This window comes from Eleutherodactylus coqui, chromosome 2 (genome assembly GCF_035609145.1).
Source record: "Eleutherodactylus coqui strain aEleCoq1 chromosome 2, aEleCoq1.hap1, whole genome shotgun sequence".
In the NCBI taxonomy this organism is placed as follows: domain Eukaryota; kingdom Metazoa; phylum Chordata; class Amphibia; order Anura; family Eleutherodactylidae; genus Eleutherodactylus; species Eleutherodactylus coqui.
In genome coordinates this window covers 39499230-39513902 of record NC_089838.1, presented here as the reverse complement: position 1 = coordinate 39513902, position 14673 = coordinate 39499230, and positions in this window count along the sequence as shown.

The following is a 14673-nucleotide window of genomic DNA, read 5'->3' as shown; positions in this document are numbered from 1 at the left end:
CTTCCATGGAGAGGAATAGGTAGGTAGGTCAGTTCAGTTCTTCTCATTTGGGAATGCTTATACGCAAAGCCTTATGCCTGGTGGGGCATGAAACATCAGGAAGGCTTGGGCCAACCTTTAAAAATGGAGCAGCATTTTCAGCAAGCTCAGGCAGCCTTCTGCAAGAACACACAATGCAATGCGGTGGATTTAAAATCTTTTGCATAGCATCGCCTTGTGAACCGCCCGCCCCTCATCCTCATTCCTCTTGCACCGGGCTCTCTCACGCATCTCATCCTAGGCTTGCAGTGCCTGCAGCACTCTTCCCCTCCCTCCTTTTGCAGGGTGGTTCAGCAGGTGATTACTTTACAATCACTAGTTTCCCTCTGAAGGTGCGTCGCTCCGAGGGATCGCTTTGGCTGGTCGTATTTCGAGTGGGGAAGAACGGAACTTTTTCCCTGGGTTGACATTAATAGCACTATTAAGAATAATGGTAGATTATTATCATCGTATTCATCATCACCCTCAACAAAGGCTGAAGGATTTAAACGTACAGCAGGCCTTTTTCCCACCATACATAACTATAGATATGGATTATATATAAAAATAAATCTTGCTATTTGTAAAGCACCAATTTATTCCGCAGCGCTTTCAAGAAATTTACTTATCACCCTACACTCTAGCATTATACCAACCTCGGAATGATGGAAGGCTGTGAATTATAGATATGGATTATATCTAGATTATAGATAGATTATAAATATATATAAATTAATTATAATATATAAATAAATATTTATAATATATTATATGTAGTTTCTATCCTCTATATTGATTAATAATAGTCTTTATGATTATATTATATAATATATCGATAGATAGATAAATAGATAGATAGACAGATACACAGACATGCATACATACTGTATGCTAATGAGCCCAGCTGTCTGGCAGTTGAGACTACATTGTGATGTCATCAGTGTATTGTGACACGGGCAGTATAGAACTATAAACGCCAGAGTTGGCGGCCATCTTAAGGCAGTCTCTGCTGCAGCTGGAAGTGGGCAGATGTGTCCTCCTGTATCTCCCCCGAGAAGTCACAGGAGCTGGATAATTTTTATTTTTAACAGAGCACCTATTTAATTAAGCCCACAAGGGGGAGACAGCGGCCTACAAAAATCTAATTGTCCGCGGCTGTAGCATTTAAAAAAAAGGTAGGTTCAATTCTTCCATGGACAGGAATAGGTAGGTAGGTAGGCAGGTAGGTTGGTTCAGTTCTTGTCATTTGGGGAATGCTTATGGGCAAGGCCTTATGCCTGGTAGTGCATGAAACGTCAGGAAGGCTCAGGCCAACCTTTAAAGATGGCGCAGCATTTGGGGTGCAAAAACGTCCAATGCACGTTTCCTTTAAAAGGACATATTTCTTCATTCAATGCATAGACATGACAACGTTTCAACATTGTGATGTCATCAGTCTATTGTGACACGGGCAATATAGAACTATAAATGCCAGAGCTTGGCGGCCATCTTAAGGCAGTCTCTGCTGCAGCTGGAAGTGGGCAGATGTGTCCTCCTGCATCTCCCCCGAAAAGCCACAGGAGCTGAAAAATGTTTATTTTTAAGGGAGCCCCTTTTTAATTTGGCCCACAAGAGGGAGACAGCAGCCTACAAAAATTCTACTATTGAATAAAAAAAAAAACGTAGGTTCAATTCTTCCATGGAGAGGAATAGGTAGGTAGGTCAGTTCAGTTCTTCTCATTTGGGAATGCTTATACGCAAAGCCTTATGCCTGGTGGGGCATGAAACATCAGGAAGGCTTGGGCCAACCTTTAAAAATGGAGCAGCATTTTCAGCAAGCTCAGGCAGCCTTCTGCAAGAACACACAATGCAATGCGGTGGATTTAAAATCTTTTGCATAGCATCGCCTTGTGAACCGCCCGCCCCTCATCCTCATTCCTCTTGCACCGGGCTCTCTCACGCATCTCATCCTAGGCTTGCAGTGCCTGCAGCACTCTTCCCCTCCCTCCTTTTGCAGGATGGTTCAGCAGGTGATTACTTTACAATCACTAGTTTCCCTCTGAAGGTGCGTCGCTCCGAGGGATCGCTTTGGCTGGTCGTATTTCGAGTGGGGAAGAACGGAACTTTTTCCCTGGGTTGACATTAATAGCACTATTAAGAATAATGATAGATTATTATCATCGTCATCATCATCATCATCACCCTCAACAAAGGCTGAAGGATTTAAACGTACAGCAGGCCTTTTTCCCACCATACATAACTATAGATATGGATTATATATAAAAATAAATCTTGCTATTTGTAAAGCACCAATTTATTCCGCAGCGCTTTCAAGAAATTTACTTATCACCCTACACTCTAGCATTATACCAACCTCGGAATGATGGAAGGCTGTGAATTAAAGATATGGATTATATCTAGATTATAGATAGATTATAAATATATATAAATTAATTATAATATATAAATAAATATTTATAATATATTATATGTAGTTTCTATCCTCTATATTGATTAATAATAGTCTTTATGATTATATTATATAATATATCGATAGATAGATAAATAGATAGACAGATACACAGACATGCATACACACTGTATGCTAATGAGCCCAGCTGTCTGGCAGTTGAGACTACATTGTGATGTCATCAGTGTATTGTGACACGGGCAGTATAGAACTATAAACGCCAGAGTTGGCGGCCATCTTAAGGCAGTCTCTGCTGCAGCTGGAAGTGGGCAGATGTGTCCTCCTGTATCTCCCCCGAGAAGTCACAGGAGCTGGATAATTTTTATTTTTAACAGAGCACCTATTTAATTAAGCCCACAAGGGGGAGACAGCGGCCTACAAAAATCTAATTGTCCGCGGCTGTAGCATTTAAAAAAAAGGTAGGTTCAATTCTTCCATGGACAGGAATAGGTAGGTAGGTAGGCAGGTAGGTTGGTTCAGTTCTTGTCATTTGGGGAATGCTTATGGGCAAGGCCTTATGCCTGGTAGTGCATGAAACGTCAGGAAGGCTCAGGCCAACCTTTAAAGATGGCGCAGCATTTGGGGTGCAAAAACGTCCAATGCACGTTTCCTTTAAAAGGACATATTTCTTCATTCAATGCATAGACATGACAACGTTTCAACATTGTGATGTCATCAGTCTATTGTGACACGGGCAATATAGAACTATAAATGCCAGAGCTTGGCGGCCATCTTAAGGCAGTCTCTGCTGCAGCTGGAAGTGGGCAGATGTGTCCTCCTGCATCTCCCCCGAAAAGCCACAGGAGCTGAAAAATGTTTATTTTTAAGGGAGCCCCTTTTTAATTTGGCCCACAAGAGGGAGACAGCAGCCTACAAAAATTCTACTATTGAATAAAAAAAAAAACGTAGGTTCAATTCTTCCATGGAGAGGAATAGGTAGGTAGGTCAGTTCAGTTCTTCTCATTTGGGAATGCTTATACGCAAAGCCTTATGCCTGGTGGGGCATGAAACATCAGGAAGGCTTGGGCCAACCTTTAAAAATGGAGCAGCATTTTCAGCAAGCTCAGGCAGCCTTCTGCAAGAACACACAATGCAATGCGGTGGATTTAAAATCTTTTGCATAGCATCGCCTTGTGAACCGCCCGCCCCTCATCCTCATTCCTCTTGCACCGGGCTCTCTCACGCATCTCATCCTAGGCTTGCAGTGCCTGCAGCACTCTTCCCCTCCCTCCTTTTGCAGGGTGGTTCAGCAGGTGATTACTTTACAATCACTAGTTTCCCTCTGAAGGTGCGTCGCTCCGAGGGATCGCTTTGGCTGGTCGTATTTCGAGTGGGGAAGAACGGAACTTTTTCCCTGGGTTGACATTAATAGCACTATTAAGAATAATGGTAGATTATTATCATCGTATTCATCATCACCCTCAACAAAGGCTGAAGGATTTAAACGTACAGCAGGCCTTTTTCCCACCATACATAACTATAGATATGGATTATATATAAAAATAAATCTTGCTATTTGTAAAGCACCAATTTATTCCGCAGCGCTTTCAAGAAATTTACTTATCACCCTACACTCTAGCATTATACCAACCTCGGAATGATGGAAGGCTGTGAATTATAGATATGGATTATATCTAGATTATAGATAGATTATAAATATATATAAATTAATTATAATATATAAATAAATTTTTATAATATATTATATGTAGTTTCTATCCTCTATATTGATTAATAATAGTCTTTATGATTATATTATATAATATATCGATAGATAGATAAATAGATAGATAGACAGATACACAGACATGCATACATACTGTATGCTAATGAGCCCAGCTGTCTGGCAGTTGAGACTACATTGTGATGTCATCAGTGTATTGTGACACGGGCAGTATAGAACTATAAACGCCAGAGTTGGCGGCCATCTTAAGGCAGTCTCTGCTGCAGCTGGAAGTGGGCAGATGTGTCCTCCTGTATCTCCCCCGAGAAGTCACAGGAGCTGGATAATTTTTATTTTTAACAGAGCACCTATTTAATTAAGCCCACAAGGGGGAGACAGCGGCCTACAAAAATCTAATTGTCCGCGGCTGTAGCATTTAAAAAAAAGGTAGGTTCAATTCTTCCATGGACAGGAATAGGTAGGTAGGTAGGCAGGTAGGTTGGTTCAGTTCTTGTCATTTGGGGAATGCTTATGGGCAAGGCCTTATGCCTGGTAGTGCATGAAACGTCAGGAAGGCTCAGGCCAACCTTTAAAGATGGCGCAGCATTTGGGGTGCAAAAACGTCCAATGCACGTTTCCTTTAAAAGGACATATTTCTTCATTCAATGCATAGACATGACAACGTTTCAACATTGTGATGTCATCAGTCTATTGTGACACGGGCAATATAGAACTATAAATGCCAGAGCTTGGTGGCCATCTTAAGGCAGTCTCTGCTGCAGCTGGAAGTGGGCAGATGTGTCCTCCTGCATCTCCCCCGAAAAGCCACAGGAGCTGAAAAATGTTTATTTTTAAGGGAGCCCCTTTTTAATTTGGCCCACAAGAGGGAGACAGCAGCCTACAAAAATTCTACTATTGAATAAAAAAAAAAACGTAGGTTCAATTCTTCCATGGAGAGGAATAGGTAGGTAGGTCAGTTCAGTTCTTCTCATTTGGGAATGCTTATACGCAAAGCCTTATGCCTGGTGGGGCATGAAACATCAGGAAGGCTTGGGCCAACCTTTAAAAATGGAGCAGCATTTTCAGCAAGCTCAGGCAGCCTTCTGCAAGAACACACAATGCAATGCGGTGGATTTAAAATCTTTTGCATAGCATCGCCTTGTGAACCGCCCGCCCCTCATCCTCATTCCTCTTGCACCGGGCTCTCTCACGCATCTCATCCTAGGCTTGCAGTGCCTGCAGCACTCTTCCCCTCCCTCCTTTTGCAGGATGGTTCAGCAGGTGATTACTTTACAATCACTAGTTTCCCTCTGAAGGTGCGTCGCTCCGAGGGATCGCTTTGGCTGGTCGTATTTCGAGTGGGGAAGAACGGAACTTTTTCCCTGGGTTGACATTAATAGCACTATTAAGAATAATGATAGATTATTATCATCATCATCATCATCATCATCACCCTCAACAAAGGCTGAAGGATTTAAACGTACAGCAGGCCTTTTTCCCACCATACATAACTATAGATATGGATTATATATAAAAATAAATCTTGCTATTTGTAAAGCACCAATTTATTCCGCAGCGCTTTCAAGAAATTTACTTATCACCCTACACTCTAGCATTATACCAACCTCGGAATGATGGAAGGCTGTGAATTATAGATATGGATTATATCTAGATTATAGATAGATTATAAATATATATAAATTAATTATAATATATAAATAAATATTTATAATATATTATATGTAGTTTCTATCCTCTATATTGATTAATAATAGTCTTTATGATTATATTATATAATATATCGATAGATAGATAAATAGATAGATAGACAGATACACAGACATGCATACACACTGTATGCTAATGAGCCCAGCTGTCTGGCAGTTGAGACTACATTGTGATGTCATCAGTGTATTGTGACACGGGCAGTATAGAACTATAAACGCCAGAGTTGGCGGCCATCTTAAGGCAGTCTCTGCTGCAGCTGGAAGTGGGCAGATGTGTCCTCCTGTATCTCCCCCAAGAAGTCACAGGAGCTGGATAATTTTTATTTTTAACAGAGCACCTATTTAATTAAGCCCACAAGGGGGAGACAGCGGCCTACAAAAATCTAATTGTCCGCGGCTGTAGCATTTAAAAAAAAGGTAGGTTCAATTCTTCCATGGACAGGAATAGGTAGGTAGGTAGGCAGGTAGGTTGGTTCAGTTCTTGTCATTTGGGGAATGCTTATGGGCAAGGCCTTATGCCTGGTAGTGCATGAAACGTCAGGAAGGCTCAGGCCAACCTTTAAAGATGGCGCAGCATTTGGGGTGCAAAAACGTCCAATGCACGTTTCCTTTAAAAGGACATATTTCTTCATTCAATGCATAGACATGACAACGTTTCAACATTGTGATGTCATCAGTCTATTGTGACACGGGCAATATAGTACTATAAATGCCAGAGCTTGGCGGCCATCTTAAGGCAGTCTCTGCTGCAGCTGGAAGTGGGCAGATGTGTCCTCCTGCATCTCCCCCGAAAAGCCACAGGAGCTGAAAAATGTTTATTTTTAAGGGAGCCCCTTTTTAATTTGGCCCACAAGAGGGAGACATCAGCCTACAAAAATTCTACTATTGAATAAAAAAAAAAACGTAGGTTCAATTCTTCCATGGAGAGGAATAGGTAGGTAGGTCAGTTCAGTTCTTCTCATTTGGGAATGCTTATACGCAAAGCCTTATGCCTGGTGGGGCATGAAACATCAGGAAGGCTTGGGCCAACCTTTAAAAATGGAGCAGCATTTTCAGCAAGCTCAGGCAGCCTTCTGCAAGAACACACAATGCAATGCGGTGGATTTAAAATCTTTTGCATAGCATCGCCTTGTGAACCGCCAGCCCCTCATCCTCATTCCTCTTGCACCGGGCTCTCTCACGCATCTCGTCCTAGGCTTGCAGTGCCTGCAGCACTCTTCCCCTCCCTCCTTTTGCAGGATGGTTCAGCAGGTGATTACTTTACAATCACTAGTTTCCCTCTGAAGGTGCGTCGCTCCGAGGGATCGCTTTGGCTGGTCGTATTTCGAGTGGGGAAGAACGGAACTTTTTCCCTGGGTTGACATTAATAGCACTATTAAGAATAATGATAGATTATTATCATCGTCATCATCATCATCACCCTCAACAAAGGCTGAAGGATTTAAACGTACAGCAGGCCTTTTTCCCACCATACATAACTATAGATATGGATTATATATAAAAATAAATCTTGCTATTTGTAAAGCACCAATTTATTCCGCAGCGCTTTCAAGAAATTTACTTATCACCCTACACTCTAGCATTATACCAACCTCGGAATGATGGAAGGCTGTGAATTATAGATATGGATTATATCTAGATTATAGATAGATTATAAATATATATAAATTAATTATAATATATAAATAAATATTTATAATATATTATATGTAGTTTCTATCCTCTATATTGATTAATAATAGTCTTTATGATTATATTATATAATATATCGATAGATAGATAAATAGATAGATAGACAGATACACAGACATGCATACACACTGTATCCTAATGAGCCCAGCTGTCTGGCAGTTGAGACTACATTGTGATGTCATCAGTGTATTGTGACACGGGCAGTATAGAACTATAAACGCCAGAGTTGGCGGCCATCTTAACCCCTTAGTGACCAAGCCTGTTTACGCCTTAATGACCAGGCCAAATTTTGCAAATCTGACACGTGTCACTTTAGCATGGAAAAAGACCAGAAAGGTTTTGCATATCCAAGCGATTCTGACATTGTTTTATCGCCACATGTTGTACTTCATTTAGGTGGAAAAAAAAGACCGATAGAATTTGTGTTTATTTATTAAAAGCGCCAAAATTGGGAAAATTTTGAAAAAATCGTCATTTTTTCACATTTCCAACTGCAATATCTCAAATATGTGCAAACATAATATAGAAATTTTTGCTAAGATTTATATTTCCATCCGTTTACTTTATTTTGGGCGCACATTGGAAAAACTTTCGTTTTTTTTTAACCATTTAGGAGACGTACAAATGTAACATTACTTTTCAGCATTTTGAGGAACACTTTGTTTTCCTACACCAATCCAAGATTGGAAAGGCTCATAGGAGTCAAAATGATAGATACCCCCACAAGTGACCCCATTTTAAAAACTACACCCTTTAACGTATTCACTGAGGGGTGTCATGAGTATTTTAACCCCACAGTTTTTTTTCAGGAGTCAATGCAATTTAGAAGAGAAAAACAAAAATTTCATATTTTTGCAAATATGTCATTTTAAAGACAGGACTTTTTTCTATAGTACACATGAAAATTAGGATTTGCACCCCAGAATGGATACCCCTGTTTGTCCCGTGCTCAGAAACATACCCATTGTGGCCCTAATCTTACGTTTGGATGCACAATGGGGCCCAAAATGAAAGGAGCAATCGGTGGCTTTCGGAACAGAAATTTTGCTTGAAGGAGATTTAGGCCCCATTGCCCACTTGTAGAGCCATTGAGTGACCAAAACTATGGAGAACCCCCACAAGTGACCCCATTTTGAAAAGTAGACCCCTTAACGAATTTATCTAGGGGTATAATGACTTTTTTGACTTCACAGTTTTTGAATGAATCTAAGCCAAGCCGAAGGAAAAAAATTACAATTTTCATTTTTTTGGTAATTCTGTCATTTTAAAAGCAGTTTTTTTGTACAGCACATATATGAATGAAGACTTGCACCCCAAAATGGATATCCCTGTTTCTCCTGTGCTCAGAAACATACCCATTGTGGCCCTAATCATATGTCTGGATGCACAATGGGGCCCAAAATGAAAGGAGCAACCGGTGGCTTTCGGAACAGAAATTTTGCTTGAAGGAGATTTAGTCCCCATTGCCCACTTGTAGAGCCCTTGAGTGACCAAAACGATGGAGAACGCCCACAAGTGACCCCATTTTGAAAAGTAGACCCCTTAACGAATTTATCTAGGGGTAGGATGACTTTTTTGACTTCACAGTTTTTGAATGAATCTAAGCCAAGCCGAAGGGAAAAAAATACGATTTTCATTTTTTGGTAATTCTGTCATTTCAAAAGCAGTTTTTTTTGTACCATACATATATGAATGAAGACTTGCACCCCAAAATGGATACCCCTGTTTGTCCTGTGCACAGAAACATACCCATTGTGGCCCTAGTATTACGTCTATATGCACAATGGGGCCCAAAATGAAAGGAGCAACCGGTGGCTTTCGGAACAGAAATTTTGCTTGAAGGAGATTTAGGCCCTATTGCCCACTTGTAGAGCCATTGAGTGACCAAAACGATGGAGAACCCCCACAAGTGACCCCATTTTGAAAAGTAGACCCCCTAACAAATTTATCTAGGGGTATAATGACTTTTTTGACTTCACAGTTTTTGAATGAATCTAAGCCAAGCAGAAGGAAAAAATTACGATTTTCATTTTTTTGGCAATTGTGTCAATTTAAAAACTGTTTTTTTTGGAAAGTGTACATAGGAATGAAGACTTTCGCCCCAAAATGGATACCCCCATTTGTCCCGTGTTCAGAAACATACCCATTGTGGCCCTAATCTACTTAAAGGAAACATAGCTAGGCCTATAATGGAAGGAGCACCCGTTGGATTTCAGGGTACAACGGAATAAATTCCAGGCCCCATTGCCCACTTGTAGAGCCATTGAGCGTCCAAAACGATAGAGAACCCCCACAAATGACCCATTTTAAAAACTAGACCCCTTAACAAATTCATCTAGGGGTGTACTGCATATTTTGACCCCAAAGTATTTGAATGAATCTAAGCAAAGCAAAAGGAAAAAATTACGATTTTCATTTGTTTGGCAATTTTGTCAATTTAAAAACTGTTTTTTTTGTACAGTGTACATAGGAATGAAGACTTTCACCCCAAAATGGATACCCCTGTTTGTCCCGAGTTCAGAAACATACCCATTGTGGCCCTAATCTACTTACAGGACACATGGCTAGGCCCATAATGGAGGGAATGCCCGCTGGATTTCAGGGCAGAACTGAATAAATTCAAGGCCCCATTGCCCACTTATACGGAAAAAAAATTGACTTCCTAAAAATAATTCCCCCCCCCCCCCCACCATCCCCATTTTTTGGCATTCCCTAAATATTAGATAAAGGTAATAATATAAATGCGTTTTATGTCCGAAGACAGGGATAATTACGGAGGCTGGTTGGGCTGGGCACATGGGGCAAGAAAACCGGGTATCCCCCCCCTCCTCATGTATTTTGGGGGGTATTTCGTAACCTCAGCAGCGGGGATGGGGTGTAGAAAGTGGCGCTGTGAGGCTTTGTAATCTTGCTGCGGTGCAGCGGTCTCACAGAGAAGGCGCTCAACAAGCTGCTCCTGGAACTGCAGGAAGGCGAGCGTTCCCGGGGCTTCTTGTAAATTACGGATTACAGGTAGCGGTCTGAATAACGCCGGGCTCACGTAGCCGTAGGCGGAATCTGCTTGCGGAGGCCCGCAGCGGATCCCAGCTGTGAGCCCGGCTGTGACCCTGCGTACGGTTGCGTAATGTTCTGCGCATAACTGCCTACTCACACAGGCGGTTTTTTGTTTGCATTTCCCGCGCCGTCGCTTAGAGATGACTCGGGTACCCGCAGCCCGTACACAATGTGTTTGCATATGGGCTGCGAGTATATCCGCGGTCATAGAGCACAATGGGCTCTAGGTCGCAGATATTCGTGGTAAAATATAGCATGCTGTGTTCTGTTTCTGCGAGTGGATTACGTAATTCCGACCCGCTAATTGGGGGGAATTGTGTAATCCAATGCATGCGATTGATCCGTGGATTACCGCTGATCAAGCGCATGCAGAACCTGTAATTCCTCTCCGGTCACGCGTGACCGGCCTAATGTTAGTTCGCTACTTTATCACGTGACCGGGGACCGCTCAGCGAGGCCGCCGGTCACTGCTCCAAGCACTCAGCAACCATTGGTCACTGGGAGCAAGGAGATTTAAAATTTCCTGGGCTCCCCGCCTCCTGCGAATGTGTCCGGCATTTTGCCGGCGGGCGCATGCGCAGCAGCCGGAAGGGTCCATGGAGGATAATCGCATCTGGATTTAAATGCGGAAGCCTCCGAGAAGATGTTTCATCTTCCCCAACCGATCACATCGGTGAGGGGAAATGAAACTGTCACTTTTTAAAGAACTTTTACATGATCGCCATTATGCATTGGATAACGGCGATCACGTGACCAGTAACCGCATACCGCGGCTCCCCGTGACATCTCCAGGCTCTTGGCTACCTTTTGTAGCCAGCAGCAGGGAGATTTTATAGTTCTTGGGCAATCTTTCACTTTTGCGCATGCGTCCGCCATCATGCTGACGGGCGCATGCGCCGAAGCTGGGGTAACATCCGCGGATCAACATCCCACCAGGGAACAAATCCGGGACCTTGGGTACGTAATTTCATCCCCCCTTACGGATACGATCCATAAGGGGAGATGAAACTTTAACTTTTTAAACTTTTTTTTACTTTTAACTTTTTTTTTTTTTTTATACTTTTTAACTTTATATGATCACCGTTATCTGATGGATAACGGTGATCATATGACTGGAAACCGCATACAGCGGTCCCCAGTCATATCTCCCTGCACTCGGCTATCTGTGACAGCCGGGTGCAGAGAGATTTTGAATTTGCCGGGCTCGCCGGCTTCTGCGCATGCGCGCCGCATCGGCACATCGCAGAAGCCAGCGGGGGGTCCAGACACCGGCCGGAGGACATCGGCGGACCTGAGGTGAGTATTTTCACCTCCCCTCATGGATCCGATCCATGAGGGGAGGTGAAACTTTTCTTTTTTTACACTTTTTTAAACTTTTTTGCGATCGCCGCTATCCATTGGATAACGGCGATCGCGGTACCGGGGACCGCTCACCGCAGTCCCCGCTGACATCTCCTGCCTCCCGGCTACCTACAGGAGCCGGGAGCCAGGAGATTTTAAGTCTCCCGCGCCGCCGGGCCTTCTGCGCATGCGGCTGACGTAATGCCGCCAGGCGCGCATGCGCAGAAGGACGGCTACGGCGCCCGGAGCATCGGGACAGCTGGGACTCGTGCGACGGACATCGGTGAGTAATTTCAGCTGCTCCGATGGATCCGATCCATCAGAGCAGCTGAATCTTTAACTTTTATTGCACTTTTATTTACTTTTTTTGCGATCGGCGCTATCCATTGCATAGCGCCGATCGCAATGCCGGGGGGGGGCTCCGAACAGCCCGGGATGACAGCTCCATGCTGTCAGCTACCTGCGGACACCGACAGCATGGAGCTGTCACGTCCACAGCCCGAGGGGCATTATTCTCTGCAGGAAGCATGTTTTTACGTCCTCAGAGAATAAGGCCCACTTCGGGAGGACGTAAAAACACTATGGGCTGGTCGTTAAGGGGTTAAGGCAGTCTCTGCTGCAGCTGGAAGTGGGCAGATGTGTCCTCCTGTATCTCCCCCGAGAAGTCACAGGAGCTGGATAATTTTTATTTTTAACAGAGCACCTATTTAATTAAGCCCACAAGGGGGAGACAGCGGCCTACAAAAATTTAATTGTCCGCGGCTGTAGCATTTAAAAAAAGGTAGGTTCAATTCTTCCATGGACAGGAATAGGTAGGTAGGTAGGCAGGTAGGTTGGTTCAGTTCTTGTCATTTGGGGAATGCTTATGGGCAAGGCCTTATGCCTGGTAGTGCATGAAACGTCAGGAAGGCTCAGGCCAACCTTTAAAGATGGCGCAGCATTTGGGGTGCAAAAACGTCCAATGCACGTTTCCTTTAAAAGGACATATTTCTTCATTCAATGCATAGACATGACAACGTTTCAACATTGTGATGTCATCAGTCTATTGTGACACGGGCAATATAGAACTATAAATGCCAGAGCTTGGCGGCCATCTTAAGGCAGTCTCTGCTGCAGCTGGAAGTGGGCAGATGTGTCCTCCTGCATCTCCCCCGAAAAGCCACAGGAGCTGAAAAATGTTTATTTTTAAGGGAGCCCCTTTTTAATTTGGCCCACAAGAGGGAGACAGCAGCCTACAAAAATTCTACTATTGAATAAAAAAAAAAAACGTAGGTTCAATTCTTCCATGGAGAGGAATAGGTAGGTAGGTCAGTTCAGTTCTTCTCATTTGGGAATGCTTATACGCAAAGCCTTATGCCTGGTGGGGCATGAAACATCAGGAAGGCTTGGGCCAACCTTTAAAAATGGAGCAGCATTTTCAGCAAGCTCAGGCAGCCTTCTGCAAGAACACACAATGCAATGCGGTGGATTTAAAATCTTTTGCATAGCATCGCCTTGTGAACCGCCCGCCCCTCATCCTCATTCCTCTTGCACCGGGCTCTCTCACGCATCTCATCCTAGGCTTGCAGTGCCTGCAGCACTCTTCCCCTCCCTCCTTTTGCAGGATGGTTCAGCAGGTGATTACTTTACAATCACTAGTTTCCCTCTGAAGGTGCGTCGCTCCGAGGGATCGCTTTGGCTGGTCGTATTTCGAGTGGGGAAGAACGGAACTTTTTCCCTGGGTTGACATTAATAGCACTATTAAGAATAATGATAGATTATTATCATCGTCATCATCATCATCACCCTCAACAAAGGCTGAAGGATTTAAACGTACAGCAGGCCTTTTTCCCACCATACATAACTATAGATATGGATTATATATAAAAAGAAATCTTGCTATTTGTAAAGCACCAATTTATTCCGCAGCGCTTTCAAGAAATTTACTTATCACCCTACACTCTAGCATTATACCAACCTCGGAATGATGGAAGGCTGTGAATTATAGATATGGATTATATCTAGATTATAGATAGATTATAAATATATATAAATTAATTATAATATATAAATAAATATTTATAATATATTATATGTAGTTTCTATCCTCTATATTGATTAATAATAGTCTTTATGATTATATTATATAATATATCGATAGATAGATAAATAGATTGATAGACAGATACACAGACATGCATACACACTGTATGCTAATGAGCCCAGCTGTCTGGCAGTTGAGACTACATTGTGATGTCATCAGTGTATTGTGACACGGGCAGTATAGAACTATAAACGCCAGAGTTGGCGGCCATCTTAAGGCAGTCTCTGCTGCAGCTGGAAGTGGGCAGATGTGTCCTCCTGTATCTCCCCCGAGAAATCACAGGAGCTGGATAATTTTTATTTTTAACAGAGCACCTATTTAATTAAGCCCACAAGGGGGAGACAGCGGCCTACAAAAATCTAATTGTCCGCGGCTGTAGCATTTAAAAAAAAGGTAGGTTCAATTCTTCCATGGACAGGAATAGGTAGGTAGGTAGGCAGGTAGGTTGGTTCAGTTCTTGTCATTTGGGGAATGCTTATGGGCAAGGCCTTATGCCTGGTAGTGCATGAAACGTCAGGAAGGCTCAGGCCAACCTTTAAAGATGGCGCAGCATTTGGGGTGCAAAAACGTCCAATGCACGTTTCCTTTAAAAGGACATATTTCTTCATTCAATGCATAGACATGACAACGTTTCAACATTGTGATG